The 27,123-nt window shown below is 46.8% G+C and overlaps 1 long non-coding RNA gene across 1 annotated transcript in view; it reads right to left on the reverse strand.

Moving 5' to 3' along the window:
- Window positions 1-19,350: 19,350 nt before the first annotated feature.
- The window catches only part of LOC132249881 (uncharacterized), a 39,432-nt gene continuing 31,659 nt past the window's right edge, over window positions 19,351-27,123 (reverse strand). Inside the window, exons 2-3 of the long non-coding RNA XR_009461361.1 lie at window positions 21,103-21,222; window positions 19,351-20,786 (exon numbers count right to left, since the gene is read on the reverse strand). This is a non-coding gene — a long non-coding RNA (uncharacterized LOC132249881). The remainder of the gene's footprint in view (window positions 20,787-21,102; window positions 21,223-27,123) is intronic.

The raw sequence follows: 27,123 nt of genomic DNA on the forward strand, positions 1-27,123 counted from the left end.
TTGACTTTAAAAAAGCCTTCGATCTGGTATCCCATGATCACCACTTGGCTAAACTGGCTAACTGCGGTCTCGACCTCACCACGATCCGCTGGCTGGGGAATTGGCTCCACGGTAGGACCCAGAGGGTGGTGGTCAATGGGAGCCAATCGTCTTGGTGTGCAGTCACCAGTGGGGTCCCTCAAGGCTCTGTCCTAGGGCCTATATGATTTAACATCTCCATCAGTGATGTGGACATTGGTGTCAGAAGTGGACTGGCCAAGTTTGCCAATGACACCAAACTCTGGGGTAAAGTATCCATACCTGAGGACAGGAGGGTGATCCAGGCAGATCTTGACAGGCTCATGAAATGGGCAGATAAGAACCTGATGGTGTTTAACACCAAAAAATGCAAGGTTCTCCACCTTGGGGGGAAAAACCTGCGGTATCCTTATGGCTCGACAGGCCTATGCTGGTCAGCACTACAGATGAAAGGGACTTGGGGGTCATGATTGACCACAAGATGCACGTGAGCCTTCAGTGTGATGCTGCAGCTAGCAAAGCAAGCAAAACGCTGGCTTGCATCCATAGTGCTTCTCAAGCAAATCCCGGGACATCATTCTCCCATTGTACTCGGCCTTGGTGAGGCCACAGCTGGAGTACTGCGTCCAGTTTTGGGCTCCACAGTTCAAATAGAATGTGGAGAAGCTTGAGAGAGTTCAGAGGAGAGCCACGTGCATGATCAGAGGTCAGGAAAACAGACCTTAAGGATGAGAGGCTGAGACCTATGGGACTCTTCAGCCTGGAAAAGCTCAGGCTCAGGGGTGACCTGATGGCCACCTATACATTTATCAGGGGTGCTTATCAGGATCTGGGGGAACATCTGTTCACCAGAGCACCCCAAGGGATTACAAGATCGAACGGTCACAAACTCTGCAGCAACTAATTCAGGCTGGACATAAGAAAGAACTTCTTTACTGTTCGAGCCCCCAAGGCTCAGAATAAACTGCCACCGGAAGCAGTTCAAGCACCCACTTCGAACACCTTCAAGACACATTTGGATGCTTATCTTGCTGGGATCCTATGATCCCTGCTGACTTCCTGACCCTGGAGCAGGGGGCTGGACTCATTGATCCTCTAGGGTCCTTTCCAGCCCAAATGACTATGAAATCTCTGCTTCGAGGCCAAGATTTCATAGAAGAGAGAGTGGAGGAAGGAAAGGGTGAGAAATCATGGCCTATGGCCTATTCTCCCTTGCAGAAAGTTATGCAACATCTGTGGATGAATCTGTGGCTCAAGGATCCTTGAGCATGGTATCAGGACTCAAGCTAGCTAGTTTAAAGCTAGCTCAGTCATGTCTATGCAAACTGCAGCTTCACCTCTGGTCTGCAGTGCAGGCAGATCTTTAACATATAGACTGATCTTACAGTGCGCAATGAGAAAGGCATCAGCCCACAGCCAGCTGTGGACAAACCTTCTTTCTGTACTGCCATATAGAAACCAAGCCTTGGGTGAGTAATTGCTGCACCAAATGACAATGCCACAACCTCATCTAACATACTCTTCCCCTCCCTAGTATTGCTTACTCTTTTGACACATCATTATGAAAAGGACCCAATTCTGGAGGTGATTGTTTTTTGTCAATGAAAGGAGATGGATATGTATGCAGATCTCCTAGATCAGGCGCTGTTCTCCAGAACTTGCCAAATTCATTCTCTATAGTGAGAAACACCTAGCAGTCTTCAAGCAGCAGTCTGCCAATGATCTGCAGGCTGTAATTTGTTCATAAATATATTTTAGCAATTCCATTTATCTAACAAATACATAAAAAATCACATTCCGTTTACCACCTGAATGCAACAGTATGGGATAAATCCAGCTGATAAATTATCCACGACAAACAATGCAAGCTGCTTGCATTAATATTAAACTTAGATGGCACACATTCAGGCAAACGCCAGTATTTTGCAAATGTCCCTAACACATCTACTAATGTTCATTTATTTATTTTCTTTACAAAGGAACACAATTAATTTTTAATCAGCCTGTTATTAGCTTTCATGATAAAATCTATGCATCAAAACCTCTGTCTGAGGTTTTATCAAGGAGAAATTATTAAATGTAGGATAATGTGAAAATTAAATCATTAGTGACTTAGTCAGGCTTGAAACAAATTATCCCTACTCCAGCACTAAAGTACTAAGAGACTCTGCAGCACAGGAAAATAAAAATTAAAATAAAATTAAGGATAGTTTAGAGATTTCTTTCCTGAGCAGGATGTTTGCGGAACACTTTCTGCTGTCTGTCACAGTGACAGATTCAAGGATCAATAGCCAAGAGGAGAAAATAACATGTCAAGGTATTTTTGGAAGGTGATGAGACTTACAGGGAGATTCCTCTAAACAAAGAACAAATATTTGACATTGTTCTTTTATTTCCTCTGCCCACTCCAAGCCACCCGTGGCTCTTGATTAGATCTGAACAAGAACTAACATGCAGTCCTTGTTCCTTTGTTCAGGTTGAGATTCAATCCCAAATCCAAATAAAAAGGCTGAAGGTCTGTCCTTAGCCTCACAGCATTAGAAGTCTGATGCAATGAAGCTCTAATGTCTAATGAAGACATACTGGTTTCTATGGCAAACAGAGCACCAGAGTGACAAGGCTGGCATCCCATCCTGCTGCCTTTGGCTCCCCAGCCTGAATAATCAGGTATCCAGTTACACCTGGGTCAAATGGGGGTGGCCTTTGGTGCGAGTCCAGAGTGAGGCTCAGCTGCATACCTCTGGGTCTGAGTGAGAGACCTTAACTGATGTGTGACTACCCTCTCTCCCAAAGCAACAGTGAGAGTCTATATTTATTCTTTGCCACTTATACAAAATGTTTATAATAGATCCCAGGAGAAACATGGCATAATTCAGGTTTTATTCCAGACTCCAGACTTGGATTACTAGGCTGTTTGTCAAGGCTCCTGATTTGATGTTCAAGTCTATCAAGAAGCTGAAATCCAAGTTTCCAGCCAGCAAGAAAAACTTCTATTATATCTGGGAGTGAATGTGTGAAATCCACCTGGGTGCATGTTCCATGACAGCCCAGGCTTTCAATTCCACATAAACCAAAGGTTAGATTTTGCTTGTATCTGGGCTAGTTCATAGTCCTCTACTGTGGCAGACTAACAAACCTTTCACAGGTTCCCTGTGAAACCACAAGAAAACCAGCCATTGACCCACATTCTACTTTCATTGGAGCCCAGGAGTTCAATGTAAGGCTGGAGGCATCAAAGACAAACCTGAACTGACACTGAAAGGAAGCTTTCTCCCAGACCTTCCAGCTCAAGCTGGCTGTTAGGTGCTGTGAACAACTCACAAGAGTTTGCATGCATGAACTCTTCCATCTCATGTTGAAGTCCTAAGCATGGCTGCAGCCCAAGTTAACCAAGTAGGTGACACTGTTAGAAGAACAGGATTACGGAGAGTCGACAGGTACATCACTGCTGCTTGTCTTCATGTTGCAACTTAAAGGGCAGAGGGGTGTGTTTTGAGTCCTGTTGCTCAACATGGAAGTGGGAATTGGGATAGCAGGTAGGCCACTTGGGGTCTCCTGAAAAACATGCCTCACATGGATGGGCAGCAAGCCTATCCAGCTTCAACCACTTCCATGGTTGAACCTGCAGATACTTCTGAAGAAGGTGGAAACCTCACAGGCTCTCCTTTAGGGACTAGTAAACTGCTTAGAGAACAGTGGATGCTGCTTGACAGGGGTTAACTCCCCCAGCTACATTTAATTGGCTCTCTCTTGGGCCCCCTGGTAGTTGAGACTCCTGGTCTGGAGGGTACTGCAGGCATGATAAATTCCCCACTAGGAACTCAAGGGGTTGAAAACCCCAGAAGTCACTTTTCCCTTGTTCCTTGGGACCCAGCAGGCATCCATTCCATACTTACCTGCATCCTGGCCCCACTGAGTGGGGGTACCACATGGGAAAGCCATCCTAATATTGGACTGCTGTGGCTTCTAATTTAACATGGTCTGGTAAGGAATGGGCAGTCCATATTGCACGCTAGGGGTGTGCAAAATGGGCCCTATTCAATTTGGATTTGGCCCAAATCAGGGACAGTGATTTGATTTGTTGATTTGGATCACTGTCCCCAATGCAATTAATCCGAACCTGAATCTGAAGATTCGGTGCTGATTCGGAGGATCAGTTATTCGGCTGTTGACACAGTTTTAAATGTTTTTTCTACATACCTCAAGGTACCAGGCACAGCTCATGAATGCTGCAAGGCTGGGGCACATGGAGCATCTCACAGGAGTGCAGCCCCCCTCCCAACCCCCCAAATGCTTGGTGGCAAACCCAGAAGTGGACCAGAAGTATTTTTGGCCCACTTCCAGGTCTGCTGGGGAGTGCTCAGGGCCCCCCTGTACCTGCAATCAGCTGGGGGGGACCCCAGCTGCCCCCCCAGACCCAGAAGGCACCAGTTGCTGTGCTGGGGAGCCGGGGGAGGGGGGGGGCCTGCACACTCCCCGGCAGACCCAGAAGTGGACTAGAAGTGCTTCTGGTGCACTTCTAGGTCTGCTGCTGAGCATGCTGGGGGGCCCCCATGCTCCTGTGGGATGCTCCATGCACCCCAGCATTGCAGCATTCATGAGCCACCTGCTACCTTGAGGTATATAGAAAAAACATTTAAAGCTATGTCTAGGTGCAAATCTCCAAATCCATTTGGAGGTTTCTGATTCAATTCGGACAGATTAAAGGGTCTTCTGATTCAATTCAGATTAGGAGATTCAGCCACCAAATTGGGCCAAATCTCCACCAAATTGAATCAGGGACCAAAGCTTTGCACAGCCCTATTGCACACCCTCTAACATTGGCTGAGAACATGCAAGCAAAAATTGGCTTCCTAAGTGTAGCTGACTTTCCAGCTTTTTGATTTATTGCCAATCCAGTTAATCTGCTTCAGCCTACCACTGACAACCACCAACTGCTCCTGTGTCCAGCACTTGATAAACTTTTGTTTCCTTTTCCTTTATAATCTCCTTCTCCAGAGTCTTTGTCTCTCTCTGTTGCTGCATTTGCTTTACAAGAATGCCTTGATTTTTTGAAAGTGAAATCTGAGGCATAAAGCAGGGCCCAAAAAGGCCACAGATCAATGGCTTTCTTAAGCAAATTAGATGGCATGAGTAAAAATAGACTTTCTGCATTCACTGACTATGCCATAGTGAATACCAAATCTCTTCTTAGTGTAACTGTCAAGTAGATAAAGATATCTTCACTTGCCTCATTTGGCTTGTGTGGGCCCTGTTTTCCTATACCTACCACCTATGTTTCATGTGACCCCAGTGGATTTTGTTGGCTTTTTTGTTTAGAAAGGGACAAGAAGGAGGAGCGGGGCTTGTATCATCACTGAGGCTCTGGAACTATGTGGGCCAGTGCTGACTCTTGAAAAAGTTTACATCATACCCCACAGGCTGAAATGCAACAATGGTCTCTCCTGCTTAGTAATAAAGCAGGCTGAGAGGTAGTGCTACTGTAGCAGGCGTTTGTCCCAGGTGGTGGCTGTGATGCCCCCTGATGACTGCTCAGCCCTTGCCTAGTCTGCCTTTTCTTGGGTGCTCTCCCCTTCATTTGCCCACCACATCTTGATGTTAAGGTCTTTTAGGAAAAAGGAAGTTGCCCCAGGGCTTCCCAAGCCTGATCTTATTCTTATAACCACAAGCGTCCCAGGTCATTACCTTAAAGGTTAATTATGTGGCTCTGACCTCCCCTTTACAACATGCCCATGTTTTGCAGATGGTATCAACTGATCCAATCACTCTCTTGTAGGCATCTTGGCCCACTTGGCCTCCGTCCCTTCGCCCACTAGTCCACTTAGCTCAGGATCTACTGCACTGGACCCAGCTTCTGCGTTTCAGCCTGAGGCTTGTCCCAACAGGCTCAGTTTAAGGACTCTGGGGCTTCCGGCTCCTGGCCCTAAGCTCTGCCCAATGCTAGGCATGGCCCCCACCCCTTGCCACACCTTGAGCCTGCCCCAAATAAGGCTCCAGAATATCATGTGCCCCTAGGTCACTAATAGGGCTCCAAGACCACCCCTCACTATCCCCTCCACAAGCCACCAGTTAAAACTGTAACCCCAGTAGTAAGCCCTTTGGAGGATACCACTAAACCCTCTCTGGGTCTAAACCTAAACAGTGGCTACCTGTCTGCCTAACCAGACCTCTCTTTACCCCAGATACTAGTCCCCTGCTCCCCAACCTAAAGAGTTGCTTACCCCATCTCCAATGTCATTCTAGGAGCCCTACTGCAGCCCTACTTCCAGGAGCTCCTCTCCCTGTGACTATCAGGGCTAGACAGCCTGATAGGCTCAGGCCCTGGGCTTATATGGTTCAAGCCTGGCCCCCTTCTGGTCAGATGACTGTCTAATAGGCTCCCCTCCTCACCTGCAGGCTGCTTCTCAGCCAGCTTCTCCTCTTAAAGTGACAGCACTCTGTTACAGCTAATTAGGGTGTCTGCTACCATGCCAGACTGCCCAGACACAGCAACAAGGAAATGAATGCTGCCTACTATGGCAGTGTGGAATTTCAACACTCTTTCAACTCATTTCGAGGCTGAAACAGCAAAATCAAAATGGAACAGATATGGTCAAAACAAAGCGAGGTAAGCCAAAGCGTTTTGCCGTTTCGCCCATAAGCAAAACAACTTTGTCATTTCTGACCTAATTTGGATGAAACATGCAGGAATGGTAGGCCCTTCTGAGGGAATGAAGCCTGCCATGTTTCAAGGAGATAGGTGCAAGGGAGTCAGGGAAACTGCACCCCAAAGTCTTGAAAGCAAAACTCCTGTCATGTGTATGTGTTAAGCCACAGCAGGGGCAAAACTGCAGACTTGCTAGCCCCTGCAGAAGCCACAAAGCCTGCCAGCTTTCAGGTGCAGGGGGAATCTGGGGCCTTGCAACCCTAACTGCTGACGGGCAAAACTCATGACATGGGTGCTTGTGCAACTGCCGCCTTTCATCAGACAGCAGGACTAAAGATCCCCCATCATTTTCCACCACAGATGGGGTAATAATTGACCACAGTGTGAACATGAGCTGGCAGCAGGATGCTGTAGCCAGCAGGGCCAACAATACCCAGGCATGCATCAATTGTTGCATCTCCAGCAAAACCAAAAACAACATTGCAAAGAAGTGATTCTCTTGCTCTACTCAGCTCTACTTGGCATTGGTGAGACCACAGCTGGAGTACTGCATCCAGTTCTGGGCTCCACACTTTAACAAGGACATGGTAAAGCTTGAGAGATTCCAGAAAAGGACTACACCTAAGATCAGAGACTTGCACGGCAAGCCATACGAGGAAAGGCTGAGGGACCTGGGACTCTTCAGCCTGAAAAAGAGAAGGCTGAGAGGGGACTTGGTAGCAGCTTACTGCTGCATCAGAAGCATACATCTAGGGCTCGGTGAACAACTGTTCACCAGGGCACCCTTGCAGATAACTAGGAGTAATGGTCACAGTCTGGACACCCCAGTTGTGAAGTAGTTTTTCCTAATGTTGAGCCTGAAATGAGCCTGAAACAATCTTCCAGGAATTTGTGACCATTACTCCTAGTTTCCCCCAAGGGTGCCCTGGTCATGTTCTCCATGTCTGTTCTCTGGGCCACCACATGGCTGTCCCCGCGATACCGGCCATGGAGGGCTGCCAGCAGCACCCTGGACAGGGGCACAGACAGGGACAGGAGCCATGCAGCCGAGGCACTTCACCACAGTGCCTGCAAAGAGACAGGGCTGGGGGTAAGGGGCAGCAGGGAGCAGGTGCTGGCCCTGTTGTCATAGAGAGAAGGGCCAGCATCCCTTGTGGGGAATCCCAGGGCTAAGCAAGGGACACAGCAGGCTGCAGCCCTTTGCAACACTCACCTGTGGCCAAGGAGCAGCCCTGGCTAGGGGACAGGACAGGCAGAGGCCTGTCCAGGGGGGCATATGGGCCCTGGTAAGCTCCTGTAGACTGAACTGGCTCCTTCAGGTTCCCTGTGCTGTGTAACCCAAGGCACAAAATGGCTGAAGGTTTTTATAGCCTGCAGCTAGGGGCTGCCACAAAGCAGCCCAGCCCTGGAGAAGGAGAGGTGGCCAACCAGGAGCACTGGGGCTGGGTTCTGGCAGGACCCTAGGGGCTGGGCAGACCCAACACTAAAGTTTCTGCATTAATGTGCATTAACGCATCTACACATGCATTAGTGTACTTTAGTCATGCCTACATTTGATACTTGCTTTATGCAAGTATCAAGTGTAGGCATGATTAGCCTAAAATTACCATTTTTAAGGTGCATTAAGGACATAAACATGTAGACATATGCCCTTAATGCACCTTAAATTGGGCTAATGCACATTAAATGTCCATGTGTAGACATACCTTGTAATAAGTGATGGAAGGATACAGGGTAAAGGTTAGGATCTCTCTATTAGGATTAGGATCTATTAGGATTAGGATCAGGGCAGAGGTTAGGATCTCTCTATTCCTTGCACAATCATCAGTCAAGTTCAGAGCAGAATGATTTCTTTGAACTGTTTTCTGAGTTCTCCTTCATCATGAGACAAGGGCATATGCAATGATGGGCCAAGCTAATGTCACCTTGTCCAAATCCCTATATTGTAATTTGGACAAGTGAGAGCAAATGAACTGCATACTGACAGTACAGCAACTGTCCAGGAAAAGGCAGCTGCTTCTTGGTAACCAGTGAGAGCTCACATACAACCTTGAGCCACTGAAAACCCAGAGAGAGGAGGCCAGGTCAGGTTTCAAGGGTCATTTCCTCCTCTACAAATGAAATCTATCACTGCCAGCTTAACATATAGAAGGGAGCCAAAGGGGGTTGGAATTAATATCTTCTCAGAAAGGCTCATTTCAGCTGGGGCTGATGTAACATGTAGTTACCAACTGTATAGTATACGAACCAGGAGGAGGGGTTGTTGACAGACATTAATTTACCCTCAGCCCATGAAATAAAACCTTTGCAGCTGTGTGATTTAGTACAGTAACAGGTTCAAAGAATGTGGCTATCTTGAGATTAGTCCTTCCCTAATAACAATTGCAGTATTCTATTTAACCGCAGAAGGTCTCTGAGTCTGTCTCCAGAGCCATCCCTTGTGGGGGGGGGAGTGAATCAAGGTGACTATCCCGGGCTCTGCGCTTTGAGGGGCTCTACAGGTAGTGCCATACAGGCCCCACAGACAATGCCTTTGGCACGTGCCGAGGGTGGCACCACTCTGTGCTGCTGCCATGCACCACCAGCTTTGCTCTCCAGCACTCCCCACCCTGCCAATGGCACTGTCCATGGGGCCTGTATGGCACTGTCCATGGGCCTCCCCACCAAAGCACAGGGCTCAGGGCGGTCACCCTGATTCATCCTCCCCCCCCCCCCCCCACAAGGGACAGCTCTGGAGACTAATCTACTGCACAGTAAAATGTCACTCTGTAACTGTGAGCAACAGCTTCTGGCTGCATCTACATGGGCAGCGGATCATGCAGTTGTTACTGCACAGTCATTTAGCACTTGCATAACCAACTACTGAATGACTGCACAGTCACTGGCGTAACTGTGCAGTACCATCCCCGCACAATTTTTTTCAGGCACTACTGTGCAGCAGCAATGAACTACTGTGCAGTAGTTCATTATTACTGCACAGTAGTGGCACATCACAGTTAGTGCCCGCCAACACTACTGCACACTAGCATCTCATGTAGACACACCCACTGTGCAAGAAAATAGGCTAATGTGTGATTTTCTACTACATGTAAATACAGGTAGTAGATTTACTTTTCATTGAACATATCTACATGTGCCCCTGACCATGCACTTGGTACTGCACAATCATTTAGTACTTGCTTTAGACTTGTTCCCAGCTAGTCATCTCCTTTTTATGTATGGAAACTCTGCTCCAGGTGGGTGGGGTTTTTCTGTTTGTTTTGCTTTGTTTTTCCCTTTCCTTTCTTTAAACAGACATCTATATTGGGGATTCATTAACAGATCTCAAAGACCTTTACAGAGGAAATCAGTTTCATAACCCCATTTTACAGCTGGGAAAACTGGGGCAACAAGAGAAGTTGTGACCTTGCTCTATGTCATCCAACAGGTTTGCAGCAGAAGAACTCAGGAACAGAGGTCTCCTGAGTCCTAATTCAGTGCACTTTGTAATAGGACACACTTATTTTATAAGCAGTTTTATTTCTGCTCTTTAACTTTATCTTCCTGACAAACCTTGATCTATAGAATAAAGACTCTTTTGAATAGGTGGAAAAAGATAGGACTTCTCACCAGGCTTGGGTAGGATTTTCAGGAGCACACAGTGGAGCAGTTTTACCAAATGCTGATTTTGACAAATTCTGTGGGCTTTCAAAAATCTTCCTCCTAAGTAATTGGTGGTTGCAAAGTGCTGTGCTGTTTTCAGAAGAAGGATACTGCTGTATCCCAAGCAGTAGCATTATCTTGCAGACAATGCCTTAGTCCTTTTAACAGATCTCAATCTTCAGGAACAATGATAGGAGAAAAGTATGTCTCCCACTCACACTTTGCTAATTTGTACACTCCAGCTCACACACATATTAGTGCTTCTCATCCTACATATCACAGCAAGGCTGTAGCAGTAGACTGCCATAGTAAAACTCCTGTCAGGCTTGTGACGAGCTGATATTTTTGACTGGGAGATGCTATGTATGTGTTATGTATTACCCAGCTAAGATTTTACTAGCTTTTTTGCAGCACATTTAGCAGCAGGTGCATTATGGAGAAAGACTACAAACGTTTAAAATACAAGCACAGTAGCCAAAAGTGACCCTGGGTTTTTTGCTGCATTTGCTCACTTCACAAATCAGTCATTCAAGGATTTTAAGACTGATCTGCCTTTCTCACTAACATAAGACATGGTGTCAGGAGCCATGGCAGGAGGCAGCCCTCCTCAGGTTGACTGGCCAGCTATAGTGCATCAGGCTGGCTGTGCCTATATGCCTCACAGCTGGCCATGCAAGCGCACCTGGGGTATTAGAATGGAAGCTAATTAGCAGATGTAACTAGATATTTTGTTCCAGACACACAGTAATAGAGGGATGTTTGCATTCTTGGTCTCCTGTCCAAATACAGACAAGCTCAGCTCTTGCGATTCAATTAACTCAACACCACAACACAGGCAAGTTATTCCTGTCCATACAATAGCTTCTTCATTTGACCTTTGCTGTCAGTGCCTCACCTCTATCTAATACTTTGCTTTGTAAAACACACTGAGGGACCCAGGGCATGAAAAATACCACAGAGGGCCAGATACTATTGTGCATTGCTCTTTTCCACATGAAGGCAGCTGATAGAGATCTCAGCTCTCAGTTTCCAGATTCAGACCAAGGTGTGCAGTGAACCATGCTGCTTGTTGAAGAAGAATACCATGTTGCCAGGTCAGGATGTGAACATAAATTCCACAGGGATCTTATCTGACTAGCAATTGTAGAGTTGACTTCCATAGAAAAGCTTTTTGGTTTAAACAGCTCTTTCTATACTCTGGGAACTAAACATTTTTTATACAGCAATGAGCTAGACACTAGTAACATAACGATGGTACACTTAAGAGTTGCATTTTGGCATTATCTTGGGCACTGCAAGTTATATTGAAGAGGAATGGTAGCCAGAATGCTGTAGTACTTTTTCAGTGTTTAGTGTGGAGTTAAAAGGATACTGGATCTCAGGCCCATATGTTCTCTTAGGTCACTCTGGCAAGCACAATAGGTAGCATTTAGCTCTGGAGATCCTTTTGCCCCTGGTGTGTATTAGTCAAGATGTGCACTGTCACAAAAGCCTGAGTTTCTACAGCTTGCCCTAAGGAGCCAAGACTCCTTATCTGATTTCACCTGGAGGAGGAGATCACAAAATATGAACCCTGTCTTACCTGGATTCCAGGTGTACTGGCAGGTTTGCTACCGATGACAGAGGCAAAAGACAAATTTCCAGTCCAATCTTTTCCTGTTTACACTCAAGTTATAAAACCACACACCCATTTCTGTGCCTTTTAAACTGCCTATTACTGCAGAATACAGATGCTTACATAGGTCCTGCTGCGATGAGCCGGTACAGGGAGTATGGAGTCATGGGTCAGAAAAAGGTCCTCTCAGTGTTAACTCCCAGCATCCTCTCCCCGTTTCCTCCTGCTTGAAGCCCGTGTGCACATATATGTAACAGTAAAAATCACCTCCCAATTGGCTAATTTAATATTCTTGAGACTTACAACTGAACTGATTCAGTTCTTTCATGGCCCTGGAAGGCACCAATGATCTAGGATTTAGGTCTTTGTGAAAATTAAAATTTTTGGACAGAAGTATTTCTTATCTCTTTCTTTCACTATTTTGGAATGTCACATGTTTTTGGAATGTCTCAGGCCTCCTGCTTAATTGTATTTCTCCAGCTTTGCTTAGGCTTCAAAAATGACCAAGGCAAGCACCACCTGGAAAAAAATGCAAATGATTTAATCACCGGTGAAGTAAATCCTTCACCACACCATTCAATAGCAATCTAAAAGGTATCATACCCAAGAAAATGCTGGTCCTGAAGCCCTTCCTTGAGGCCACCAAGAGCCTTGGCGCTGGTGATGCCCTCCTTAGTCAAGTGATTCCTGTAGTGAGGGAACTTCAGAACCAAATGGAGAAGTTCTAGGAGATCAATGTTCTTGGCTGAGGCAAGTCACTGTCACCAGATGTGCAAGCACTGGTGAAGCAACTGAAGGAGGGCATCAGGAAATGGCTTGATCCTTTGCGGTCCAGTGCAGTCCACATGCTGTCCACCATGTGTGACCCAAGGGTAAAGTGGAGTGTATGTGGCAGCAAAACCCTGGATCACTGGATGGAGGTGCTGGTGACAGAGTCAGGGGAGCAGAGGGGCATGGCAGAGGGAATGTGAAAGAGGGGGATCCACTGTCCCATACCAGCACACCATCCACCAGCCAGTCTCCTCCTCCTCCACAGCTGCTGCTAATGTGAGCCAAAGGCATGGCTTCCATGGTGGGGTCCAGAAGCACCAGACCCCACCATCAGGCAGGTAGCACTCAGGCCTCAGTGGCTGCCTATCTCACCAAAGACATGGAGCCACTGCTGCGTGACTCCTTGGCCTACTGGGCAAGCTGCAACCAGATGTGGCAGGATCTGGCCATGGTTGCCCGGGAACACCTGTCCTGTCCACCAACCAGTGTTCGAAGCGTGAGGGTGTTCAGCATTGCTGGTGATGTTGTGACACCCCACCCTAACTCTTTGAATCCTGGTTTGCTGGAGCAGCTGATGTTTCTCAAGGTGAACCTCCTGCTGCTGGGGTTCCCCAAGCTCCAGGTGCAGATGGTGTTTCCCTGTGGGGTCAGGCCAACTCCCATGATCTCAAAATTGCGCTGCTAGACAGGAGGGTGCAGTATATAATTGCACGTACACAAACACAGATATCAATTAGGTGCATACACACACACACCGTCAATTACCAGACTAGGCATACACACACCTGTCACCAATTCAAACACCTACACACACTATACAGACCAAAAATTAGACCAGAATCAATTATCAATACCTGCACACCCAATACACACACACGGATCACTAATTCATATATCACGTACACAGTGACATATGTGTGTATTAGTTCACATACATACCACTCACCTACACGTACACACAGGTGAGTTCCTAACTTGGGTGTTGTGATGTGTATGTACGTATATGCTTGGTGTACTTGGGATACATGGGGAAAGGTTAAGATAAGAAAGTGGAAGTGTAGGGAGTGAAAGTTACTGGGAGTGAAAGTTACTGGAACTGGGATTAGAACCGGTAGACTAGATAGAGCTGGGCTGAAAAACTGAGGCTTGGGGGTTACTTTAGGTTAATTATCCTTAATTGATTAAAGGACAATGCCCAAATCCTGCAGAACGGGGGAGTAATGCCGGAGAGAAGTCAGTACAGAGGCTGGGGCCGAAGCTGGAGCTACAGGGGAGCCAAAAGGTAAGTGGGGAAAGGGAAACTGGGACAGAGGGTGCAGGGGAGCTAGAGAGGGTGTGGAGGAAACTGGGGGCTGGCTCTGGAAACCAGGGGTGCTGGAGAGGGACTGCTGGGGAGCTCAGGAAGCTACAGGGAGAGGGGCTGCCAGTGCCAGCAGCTAGAGAAGGACTCTGGCTACCGAGAAACCTGTTGGGCAGCCTGAAGGAGCTGTGGGGAAGTTGGTGGCAAGCCAGAGGACTGTGTGGGGGAGAAGGGGCGGCTAGAGAGGGTGTGGGGGAAAGCTGGCGAACATGGGGGGGGGCAGGAAAGGTTAGGAACAGAAGGCAGAGAGAGATAGGGAGTGGGAAGAGGCAGCAGGAGGCAGAAATGAGCAGAGCTGAGAGGCTAAAAGTGGCAGGAAGAGCTGCAGAAAGATATGGGAAGGAGGCAGTGAACAGCAAAAATGGGGCCAGAAAGCTAAAAGTGGCAGAAATGGCAGGAAGGGCTGTGGAAAGACACGGGAGGAAGGTGGTGGACAGCAGAAAGCAACAGGGACAAGAGGCTGCAGCAGGGGAACAGAGAAGGGACAGAGAGGAGCTGAGAGGTGGCAGGGAAAAGGAGGGGAAAGCTGAGAGACTGAGACTGAAGATGGGGAAGGAACCAGGGCTCAGTAAAATACCACCTAACTCAGGGTTACAAATGATAGTGGTTTTATTGAACAGGGGAGATGGTGACATAATATCTTATTGGTTCCTTTGCACACATGCACTCGCACACACACACACTCATGCATGCATACACACAAACACACACAATGGCAGCAGGGGTTAAAGAGACTTGGTACAGGGGCTGAAGTCCCGGAGGAGAGGGAGAGAGAGTCCAAATTGGAGGAGGAAACGTGCAGGTGATATCTACCTATCCCAGTCTGTAAGTTGGTCCTCGATGGCCAGTTGGGGTCTCCTTCAGCTCGGTGTTGTCCAGAGGGGGTTGCAAGAAGGGCCTCTGGGGTGGATAAGCAGCATGACATGGAGCTGGTCTGGTTTAGATAGAAATGGCGTTCCCACTAGGTCTGTCTTCACTGCCCCTTTTTACAGGGGCAGACCTTGTGTGACCGGAGGCATGCCCAGGCAAAGGTCAGTCTCTGGCGTACTGAGCATGTGTGCTCCATGCAGGGATGTGCAGTTTCGGGTGTCTGTAATGGTGGGGTATAATGGTAGAGTTGCTGGTTCTGCACGTCTTTTGTCTTTCAAATGCTGGGTTCTTGTCTCTGTTCCTGGGTGAGGTCCGTGGTTCCTGGATGAATCAATGCGAGGTGATGGCCCGGTCATTACAGGCCATTCAGTAGAGGCCTGCTACCATTGTAATTCAATCATTCCTAATCACTCCCATTCATCCAGGAACCAGTTTACATGGGAGGGGTACATGAGTCACACAGTTAAAACACAGGGAATGCCTGGGCAGAGGACACAAGATGGAGGCTTGACATACAAATTGGAAACTTGACATTACTTTGGTTCACTTACAAACACAGGCCTAAACCATACAATATCCGTATGAAACAATAAAAATCAATATGAAAATGATAATAATACAATATACAACAGTAAAAATCAATACAAACCTAACAAAACATTATTTACAATATAAAAAAAGGGGGGGCTTGTCATAAGGGAATATAAGAGCTTAGCTTACCTAATACTACTAATAACTACTTGTAAGGGCTAGAGAGGTCAGAAAGAAAGTTAGAAATGGTTAGGGAAGGGGAGGGAATGCATTTTTTTTTTAAAAGAAAAACTGGGGAGTTTTGCTACAACAGAGTGAATGCCATCCTCCTTACTCTGTCTGCACCTATTTCCTTTTGATTTCTGGTTTCTGAACCATTTAATGTCCTGCTCTCAGAGCTGGAGGCAGCACTCGCTGCATCACCAGCCAACAGGGGAAGAACATGTCCCTGCTGAGCAACCTTGCCAGAATGAACTTTGAGGTATGGGGTGGGTCTATGGGGAAGAAGGAGGCCCCAGGTCCTGGGCATGTCCTAAAACTGCACTCACAGACAAGCCTATGAACTGCATTTCATCAACCTCCTAGGTACAGAAACTCATGGACTCAATATAGACATTGGAATTATGACACACTACAATCTGTCGGACATCTGACTCCCCAGGTACCTCTCCACTTTTATGTGCTACATCCCTCTTCACCCCCAACCCCAGCCTGTCCCTCACCCCCTCATGCCTCCATTTCCATTTTCACTGACTGGCTTTCTTGCATGCATGCCAGCCTCTGGCTTCTTTATTATTCCTTCCATCCAGGAACAGCACACACAAACTGCAGATGCTTCCTCAGCCTGATAAAGGGTTTTTCAACCCAAAAGCTTGCTAAGGTATATTTCTCCAACTATCCAGTTGGTCTGCTAAAAGATATCAGATTGACCCAAAGAACCTTGTGTGCCATGTCCTTAGACAAATATGGCTACAACCTACACCCCTAGCACCTGTCTCTGGTTAGCTGGCTGGAAGGAAGCAGGGCCCTGGGCACATCTAAGCCCCAGGGCTGGTGCTGGCAGGGAGAGTTCTCTGGCAGCTGCTGGAGAAAAAGCTCCTGTAGGAAAGGAAAGAAAGGCTCTGTGACACATTGGCTGTCTGAGATGCTGCTAGTGCCACTGTGCTGCTTACCTGTTGTTATTTAAAGTTGTGGATCAGGCTGAGGCTTTAGGGGAGGAGGAGACCTCATTCACTACTGTGTTGTGTACAGCCCCAGCAACAATGAGGGTGCAGCGACAGGGACATAGAAAGCCCAGCAACAATAGAAGGTAGAGTGAGACTGAGACCTCATTACAGGGATGCTATCAAAATACTATCTGTGAAGCATAGGACATGGTAAGGGATGGTCGGAGCCACACATGTAGCCCATAAGGCTTAGGGTTTCCCCTTAAGGCACCTACTTGGAGCAGGTCCCAACAAGGGGTCCAAGAACCTACAGGATTTAGTGGGCTCTATTTGGACCCTATCTGAGCTGAAGCTCAAGGGCAGCCTCCCTTCTATTATCTTTTCCAACAAGACGTGGTGGCAGGCGAGAAGAGAAGGCTCCTGTAGGGTGGAGCTGGCATGATCACAGGGCCCTAGGAGTATCACGGCCATCTCTAAGGCCCCCTACTCCTTGACAAAGTGCAGTTTCCCAGAAACCCCTGCACCTATCTCTTTGAAACTTGGCAAGCTTCATGGCCTCATCAGGGGCTACCATGCCTGCCATTTTCACCCTGCTCTCCCTTAACACACACGACTCGATTTTTACTTGTCAGCACCTTGAGGTGCAGTTTTCCAGAAGTCCCTGCACCTATGTCCTTGAAACTTGGCAGGCCTCATGCCCTCAGAAGGAGCTACCATTTCTGCATTTTTCATCAGAATCAGGCAAGAAATGATAAAGTTATAAGCATTTTAGTCATTCCCCATTATAGCCTATGGCCCAAACACCGAAACAGTGTCAAAACTCAAAATGGTTTTGGCTGAAACGAAAAAACAATTTGAAACGCCAAAATGAATCACTGTCATGTTAAAACGATGAATCTGAAACTGAAATGAAACAGGTGTTTTGAACAGCACTAATATGTATATATGTATCTGTTGAACACAATGTTTTCTTGATATATTTACAATTTTAAAGCAATTTGGAAACATGCCTCAGTCACAACAATAAATACTTATATTTTATACTCATAATACCTAAAATACCTAAATACCTATGAATTTTGGATTTTGATTTTGGGTTATTTATCATGGAAAATCAGAGCTCCCCTTGCCCCCTTAGCTCACAGAGTGCAATTCCAGGCCCCTCACTCCCAAGCCACAGCTCCTCATCCCTGCTGGTGCCCCTCACCCCTACCTACAGTCCCCTGGCCCTGCCAGTGCACCTTGCTTTCCCCTCCCCCCCACCAACCATTTGGCCCTGCTGGTGCCTCTCCCCAACTCACAGCTGCCCAGCCCTGCTGATACCCCTCCCTTCACTCCCCCCTACAACCCTCCAACCTTGCTGGTGCCCCACACCCCCCCATCTACAGTCCCCTTCCCCCCCATCCCTGCCAGAGGGGGGCCCCAGCTGCCAGAGATATGGGGCCAGGGACCAGGTCCACAGCCCCCTGCCTCCTGCAGCAGTGCCTGAGCCCCGGCTGCCACAGGAGGTGGCAGCTCCTGCCGTGGAATGGAGTGCAGAGCCCAGCTCCACCTCCACCCCCCCACCACTGCCTGCACACTGTGGACTTGGGCATGGGGGGCAGTTCTCCACCACTGGGAGTACTCCCAAGGTGGCAGGGGAACTCGTGCCCCCTAGATTTATGCATGGGGTAGGCACAGGCTGCCTGCTGTTGTCTTGGGCTCCACACTGCTGCCCTCTCCTGGGTCCTCTGCAGCCCAGCAGGTATAACCTGGCACTGCAGGGCAGAGTGGGGCCACACAGGGAAACTCTTTGCTGCTGTGAGCTCCACACTCCCTGCCTGACTGGCCTCCTCCCACTCCCCACCAGCCCTTTGCAGGCTGGAACTCTACCAGTCTTCAGGGCGCTCTTTGCAAAAGTGCAAAATCCATGGGTTTCTCCATTAAAATGAAAAATCCATGTTTTTTCCTCAAGAAAAGAGGGAAATTGGATGTTTTTTCCTCTGTTTTCTGTTCAAAATGGAAAACCTGGATCCCTGCTGATCAGAGATTCTCCTAGTGTACTTCTCCCATGTATGAGAAAGGAACTCAGGCTTCTCATGGGAGCTGTAGAGCAATCATGGAGTCTAGCTTGCAGAGGAACATGGGAGCATGAGGCATCTGAAGCATAAGCCTACAAGACACCACCATAGTATGCCTGAGTTGAACAATTTTCTGGGGTTTGGGCCAAAAAAATTTATTTTCCCTAATATATTTTAGTTCTTGAATTTCTACCAAACACCTACTTTCCCATGGAAATACAAAACTTTTTTTCCAACCAATTCTGCCCAATATAATCACTCCCAAAGCGAATGTTCTTCCAAAGAAAGTCCACATGTCCCCTAGGAACTGCCGTGTTCTCAAAACTCACAATCTCTTCTACCTCAGAGCAGATCAACACATTCACTCTAAACTGATATGGGAGAGCAGAGATGTCTGGTAGGGAGGCCATGGGGGGACACATGCCCCACCTGAGATTGGACCCCAACTTGGCACCACTTAGGACAGGGCAGTTTTTTTACCGTGCAGGCTGGCAGTGTGTTGTGGGGGGGAGGGGGGCACTAAGCCACAGCACAGAAATATAGGAGTGGATATGGGGCTTTTGGCCCACCCCCAGGCCCACCCACGAATTGTGCCCCCTCAGACTCAGGAGGCACCCGTCACCCCTGCAGAAGAGGAAAGAGATCTGATGGAATGGATTATTATCTTTTTATTTGTGCTCAACACTTTCAAATTTCAGGTACTATATCTAACTTTGTGGCTGTCATGCAAGCAATATCTCCTTGTTTGATGACTGGTGGGTGGCTTTCCGGGGGCAGAGTTAGAAACTGTTTGTGTAATATATAATAAACTATAACACGCTTGTACAGATAGTGCAGGGAAGGGATGACTTATGAGTCTACCTGCATATATACTGGTAATTGTTTACCTTAATGGTTCATTTCCATGTAGTTACCATGTACTTAAATACAAGATCACCAGCAGCAAAGGTCCTAAATCACGACACCCCTCTCCCCCAAAAATCATGAGATTGGCTTAAACATCACAAGATCTTTAAAACACCAGACAAATTTGCAGGGGTTGTTTTTTGCCTTCTGGTTTTTGAAACAGTAGGAATAATGATTTCAAACTTATCTTGCATAGCGTACTAGACATATCTTTTTTGATGAAAGCTGAGTGTCTAACATCATCTCAAGTTAATAAAAACATTGAATATAACGAAATATCAAAATACTGACTTTAGTTTTTTTTGTAACTGCATCATTGCTGGGTAGAAACTTATAAGAGCATCCATAATGTAAAGATGACAGAAGTTTCATTTTGGCCTGCTTATGCCTTGCATTTAAAAAACATTGTGACATGAAATATAAATGTTCCCCATTCCCCCTCACCCTATTTCTTCAGCAATGCAGAGCTTAGAAGCCTATCTCGTTTGCTTCAGACTGGGCACATCTACACAAGACATTTACTGCAAATTGCCTAATGAGCTCCACAGTAAAATCTCAGCATCTACACATGAGGCCTTATTAGGCTGCAGTAAACTAATAAATGCCACCATAGGTTACTATTTGTAAACTAAAGTACTATCCTGTTGTGGCATTATTTAGTGTGGCACAATGCATGTGTACACGCTGACAGCAGTGGCTGGGGCATGCAGGTGCTTCAGTATCGGGACTGCCTGCCAGCTAGACCCATACTGGAGCACCATCATGCCCCAGCCAGGCCCTCTGCAGAATGTTAAGCCAGGTCAGAACAGCCCTGGGCTTCCACAGCCCAGCTCAATGTGTTGTGGTCTCAGGCGCATGTGCAAATGTGGTGCCCAGAAGCAAAAAACTCTCGCATGAACTGCACTGGAGTTTATTGCTTTGCATTAATTGCATGTGTAGATGCATGCATTGTCTTTCAATTATACTACTGATACCTGCAAAGATCCAGATGCCTTTCCCAGAGTCTCCAGCTACCACCGCCTGCAGGGTTAATGCATGCCATACTCCTCCATTCCTTTGTTTAGGCTTACACTGCTGTATAGAACAATGGTTCAATACAGTGATATGTTATGGCAGATATCTGGGTTCAAGTCCTTTCTGTGCTACTGATTCTCTGAAACTGCAAGTCACTTGAGGGGACATTCTGTTCTTTCCTGGTCACCTGAAAATTTCAGAAACAGTTTAAATAAAACTGATAGGGAAATGAAATTATGGAAGGGGATGAAGGGTAAAGAAGGCAGGGAAATGAGACAGAAGTTGGGGAGGGGAGAGGACAGAAAGAACTCATCTGAGGGGAGCACTTCTCTTCCTACTTTTTGGGGGGGTTTTTGGTGGGGTGGGCATCAGCTTAAATACTGCTGAGGAACCCCTGGGTCCATATTTTAAGCCTTTGTTAAAAACAAGCTCCCAATTAACTTTCAGGGAATAGTGGGTACCCAGTATCTCCCATCATCAGCCTGTTCTTTGACATTATTTACCTGGGTGCCTTCCCTGGATTTTCCTTTCTGGTGAGCTGCCCAAGGTGCTGAATCCTAAAGCTCCTCACAGGGGCTTGGTTTTAGTTTCAATAGTGTATAAAGATCCTGCAGACAGTTCAGCTGAAAACAGAAAGGACATGCCAAAGAAAATGAGTTGCCTAGTGAAAGCAGATCTCCCAGTGGGCCATCCAGCTGCAACCTGACAGCAGAGGCAAAGGATTCCACTTTCCTTCCCACACTTGCTACCCATAAGAGGAATATAAACCAAACCATATTCCCCACAGAAAAAGCAAGAAGAGAAAACATTTAGTTCTTGACAAAGACAATCCCACTATGGGTACAGGTAATGCAGTCATCACTGGGAAGGAACTACACAGATCTGTGAAAAAAAACACTGGGCTAGATCCCCCCCTCCATTTCACCATTGATGGCAAATAGGTAGCTACAAAGCTGAAGTGGCACACACAGAGCTGGCACCACTGAGTGAAGTTCATTTCAATTCAGAGCAACATGTTACTCAGGGAGATCCAACTTCTGATGAGCCAGGGGCTACGTCGCATGGACCACAGGCTCTTGGGCTACATGTTGGTTGGGCTTTCTACTATGAAAGCAGTCTGTGTTCCCCCAACACTATCATATCATATGGGCTGTGCAACCTGCTCCCCCCCCACACACACACATGCCTACATGGGTTGCAGGGTCCCCAGCTCCTTCAGACTGTGCTGCCCCATCCCCATGCATTGGGGGAAGAAGTGGAACTAGAGGAGGAAAGGGGAGCCTGGATACCCCAGCAGAAGTGGCAGTACATGCAGTGGGAAGAGTGGCAGCTGAGAAGGGGCCTACAGGCTGGATGTTAACCCCTCAGCCCACAGGCTACCAGTCTGACAGCCCTGATGCATCTTATAAATGTTTGGACAAGTGCCTGGCTGTCATTAAAATGTTCATAAAACCTGGAGGTTCCACCAATTTCAGCCTGAACAGCCATTTGTATGGAAATCTGAATGAGAAAATGTTTTCTGTTTCTTCTGTTTTAAAAGCATAGCTGAAGCAGAGAGAGAGCCTAAGCTGAGACCTTAAGGTAGAGGGCAGTTAACTCTTTCAATGCTCCTGTGACTAAATAGCCAGTCAAACACTGCTATACCAAGCCTTGCTGTTGGTGCTTAGATGGAATGGCAAAAGAAATTATGGTCACTAACAGTCCCAAACTCTGGGAAGACCATTTTAGACTGGTGTGGTAGGGTACTGTGGGTGCCTGCCACTTTAAGGGCTGAGCCAAACAGCCAGAAGGTGCTTGATTACAGTGGCCATTTTAGAACTCTGGCTGGCCATATAAACAGAGCAGCTTGCTGCTGGCAGGCCAGGTACAAATAGTGTCTGGCTGAAAGGCTTTTACAGAAACATCTTGGAGGTAAAGGCAGGAGCTTAAGGGGATGGTTTGGAGGCTCCTGGTCCTGGGCATGACCTAAAACTACATCCTGCCAGGGATGGGTGGCCTGGTAGGGCTCCTAGTGGAGTGGGAGCCCCCAGGAGATACCAGGCCAGTTACCACCCTGGTGAAAGGTGGGTTGTGGCACCTTATCCCCTATCCCCTACAATACTGCGGGTACAAGGGGGCCAGTTATGGCTATGGCCACCTGAGCCCAAAGAGCATGTAAGACCCAGGTGGGACCAGGCATGGCTATAGCCACCTGAGCCCCCACAGGAGAGGGAAACCCCATGGTCCCAGTGTGAGGAGGTAGAGATGAGGAGCACCAACGAGGGGGAAACCAGAGGGTGGGGAGCCCAATATGTGTGTGAGTGTATAGAGTTGCCCTGGGAGGGGCCAGGGCAATCTTGGACCTGGCCAGGTAATTGGCTGGCCACTACCCCGGTGAGGGTCATGGGAGAGGCCCAAAAGACAGTATGTTTGCCACCCAAGGTGTGTGCTAGGTAAAGCCTATGGCCAATGGGCCCTGCTCCAAGAGGAAGCAAAGCAGTACAAGTTTTCAATGTGTGAAAGAGACCCTGTGAGAGGCCCTAGTGAGAGTAGGTTGGTATAAACGTGCATGTGTCTGAGGCCTGACAATGAGGGTTAAGCCTGGTCCAGCTTTAGGCTGGGAGCATTGTCACCTGGATGCCATCTGCAAGGCTTGCACTCTGGTGTAGAGGAGAAACAGAGCTGTAGATCGTGCCCCCTGGCATCAGGGCAAGAATAGACAGTCTCCCACCTTATTAAAGCCAATTAAGAAACATTGAGGCATGACAGATGAGGAGGCAAGCAGTTGGCCCAGAACAGGTGGGGAGGCCAATGGCAGACTGGCCCTGAGAGAGCCCCCTGTTACAACTGGACATAGTAAAGAAGCTTTTTACTGTCCAAGGCCCCAGAGTCTGGAATAGATGCCCCACAGAAGTGGTGCAAGCACCTACCCTGGACACCTTTAAAACACACATGGATGCTTATCTTGTTGGGATCACTTGACCCCAGCAGATTTCCTGCCCCTGGGGCAGGTGGCTGGACCCAATGATCTTGCAAGGTCCCTTCCAACCTTAATGTCTATGAAATGTATTAAATCTATGGGAAACAAAGAGCCAGCAGTGAGGAGGGGTCAATGTGTCTCACTGGGAAGGTTCCAATCCTAGAATTAGGAGACCTTGCTTCTGCTCCCCGCCTACGTAGTCTTGGGCAGGCTACTTCCCTGCTCTGTCTCCTTGAGTGTTACGTTACTAGCATTCTTTTACAGCATGCTTTGAAGTAAGAAGCCCCAAAGGTGTAATTATGACCTCAGTATCAGTATCGATTAATGCCAAAAACTTCAACAACTGTAATAATTGTTCCTGTTTCACAGCTGAAGAAGCTGAAGCTTGGAGAAAGGAAACGACTTACCCCAGCAAGTTGGTAACAGGTCTGAGAATAGAACCCAGGAGTCCTGACACCCAGCCTCATCATTCTGCTGACTCTTTACAAAGGGTCTCCAAAAAGGCTTGTTCAGATTGCAAAGAAATCAAGCGACATGTTCTGTGTCAATAGAATGAGCTCTTGAATATGATTGTAATGGCTTCTCAAGGGGATGGATGGATGGATGTTCAGAAAAAAAATTTAGACTGTTATTTTGGAGGAACACTGAGAACTTGGAAGTCAGTGTTTCAACTTGCCTTTGGAGAACACAGCTGGGGGGTTTGGGGTTTTTTTTTTTAAGGTACTATGCATGCCATGTTATCCAAATTGCAGGAAGTATTTTTAGATACCAAGCTATGTGGACTGATGCATTTCCATGCTGTTTCATTTCTCCATTTGAATGATCTATTTGCGGAAGGAGGAGATAATATATGAAGCTATCAGCCATCTGGGATTTTTAATGTTCCTGAAAAGAAATGAATGAATACATGAAGTTTGCCTTCATTGCTAGTTTTTCTTTGTTCCTTCTCATTTTATTTTTCCCAAGGGATTAGTTTCTCACATCCTGTGCTGTAAATGACCGCTTGGGGCTCTAATGTGCTTTGTACAATTGTATTATTTCCAGAACAAGAGTCAGCAGTTGTTGACATCTGCTTTGTTTTCTTTCTTTCTCTCTCTTTCAAATTACTTTAAGGTATAGTTTCATTTCTTACAAAAAAGGATTCTCCCCCCCCCCCCCGAACATTAATTTTGAAATTTCAGACTGGTCCCTTGGTGATGTTTTATTCCTCTGCACATCACAAAGCAATAGGAACAGCAGTATTTGGAAAGGCAAACGTATTCAATAAACCTTTTTTTCTTTATTTGAAAAGAAGCAGAATAATAATACACTCGTATCATATAAGAATAATGACGTATTTTCCAGTCCATTAGTAGCCAAGAGGTTGTTAAATAACATATAATAAGGAAATACTATTTTTTTAAATATTCAGACCCAGATAACTTGTACTTAAGAGTCTTTTAAGAGCTAGCTGAGGAGATCTCTGGCTAACTGATGTTAATTTTTAATAAATCCTGGAACACTCTGGATATACCAGACATCTAGAAGAGTGTGCCAAAAATCCAAGATACTACCCTTTGAATGTAATAGTCACTGGATAAAATGGATGGGAAGTTTCTGTCCCATTTGGAGCAAAGATCCAAGCTAAAACCTGCTTTACAGAGAATTAGCCATCTGACTGAATAATGCATACTAACACTTTCATATTTCCTCCTGGCCTCACATCTACCCCTCTTGGCTCTCCAAAAGGAAAACTTCAAAATAAATGCTAAAGAGAGAACTGGTTAATGACCGACCTATTGGCTGATGGTTAAAGCATTGTGCTGCCAGAGACCTAGATTCAAATCTAGGGAGACCTACAAATGGGCTCTCCTGCTTCCTAGGCAATTGCCCCAAGATTTAAGCTATTTAGGCTAAAACATAGGATTGGCTTTTCTCCTAGTTTTACATGAATAGCAGCAAGCTAGCATGTAGCCTACTGTGCATGATTGTTTATCCACAGTACAAGGATGCCCAAAATGCTAAGTTGCATGACTAGAAATCTACTATTTAAACATACAAAGGGAAATAAGTCTGTTTTAGTTGCATAAACTAGTGGTGTTTAACCTCTAGTCTGCAGGGTGAATTGGGCCCATAGGGTCATGTCACCCAGCCCACAGGGTTCCCTATGTGTCTGGAAACTTGGTGATAGGGGAGAGATTCAACTAATAGCATCCCCTGGTGTGCTCTGGTGAACAGGTGTTTGTGGCACCACAAATGAGCAGGGGCACGTGGTTTATGGCACCACAAACTGAACATGGAAATGTTAAGACATGCTCTGTGCTGCAAACTTGCAGAATGGGGCCAAAATTTGTTACTGGGAAATCCCAGTAGCAAAAAGAAGTGCCAGGAGAAAAGAAGTGCTGTGCATGTGACTAGAGTATGCACCAGCAGACACAGGGGCTTGCTTCTCCAGGGAGGCGCTCTAGCTGCCGTCCAGAGTGTCTGCACCCCTTCAGTTGTACCCCAGCTCCTCTAACCTGCTGGAAGCCAAGAGGAGCTAGGCAAGGGCAATTTGCCCAAAGTGGAACAATTTGTCTGTCAACAAAGTGCGCATGTAGGGGCATGCACTGTGGCAAAAAGTAGCAGTACAAATTTGTGCTGCTACTATTTTTGCTATTGCAAGTGCAGGCCCTGCACATTTGGACATAGCTCCTTCCTGACTTCCAAGGCTATTAAACTATTGGCTAAGCAGCTTTTAGAATCACAGAAAATTAGGGTTGGAAGGGACCTCAGGAGGTCATCTTGTTCAACTCCCTGCTCAAACCAGGACCATCCCAACTAGATCATCCCAGCCAAAGCTTTGTCTAGCTGGGTCTTGAAAACCTCCAAGGATGGAGAGCCCACCACCTCTCTGAGTAACCTGTTCCAGTGCTTCACTACCCTCCTAGTGAGAAAAGTCTCCCTAATATATAACCTAAACTTCCCTTGCTGCAACTTGAAACCATTGCTCCTTGTTCAGTCATCTGCCACCGCTGAGAACAGTCTAACTGCATCCTCTTTTGAACCCCACTTCAGGTAGTTGACGGCTGCTATTAAATTAGCTTCTTTCAAGGCAAGTTCCCTTAGCATTCTAATAAACTCCTTTGTCTCTCTGTCTTTTCATAACTGTATGCAGATATTGCTATTTTTTCCTTTTTTTAACAGGAAGTTTATTTTTATCTAACTTCTGAGCCTGACACTGTTTGTATTTAACAGAAAGTATCTACAACCTCGAGTTATCCCTGTCCTGATTTTGGTCCCAGTGGAAAGATGGGTTGGGGCTAACAGGATGAAGATCAATGCTGACAAATTCAAGGTGCTACACCTCTGAAAAAATAATCAAAAACACAAATACACAATGGGCCACACCTGGCTGGACAGCAGAACTATGAAGGAGGATGTGGAAGGCTCGATGGGTTATATATCTGCAGTGTGACACAGGTGCACAAAAGGAAAGTGTGATTTTTAGGCTGTATCAATAGGACCATAAGGCATGAGGCACGAGAGTATCAGTGCCTCTTTACTTGACACTGGTTAGGCCTCATCTGGAGTACTATGTACAACA

The sequence above is a fragment of the Alligator mississippiensis genome, chromosome 4, assembly GCF_030867095.1.
Source record: "Alligator mississippiensis isolate rAllMis1 chromosome 4, rAllMis1, whole genome shotgun sequence".
Taxonomy (NCBI): domain Eukaryota; kingdom Metazoa; phylum Chordata; order Crocodylia; family Alligatoridae; genus Alligator; species Alligator mississippiensis.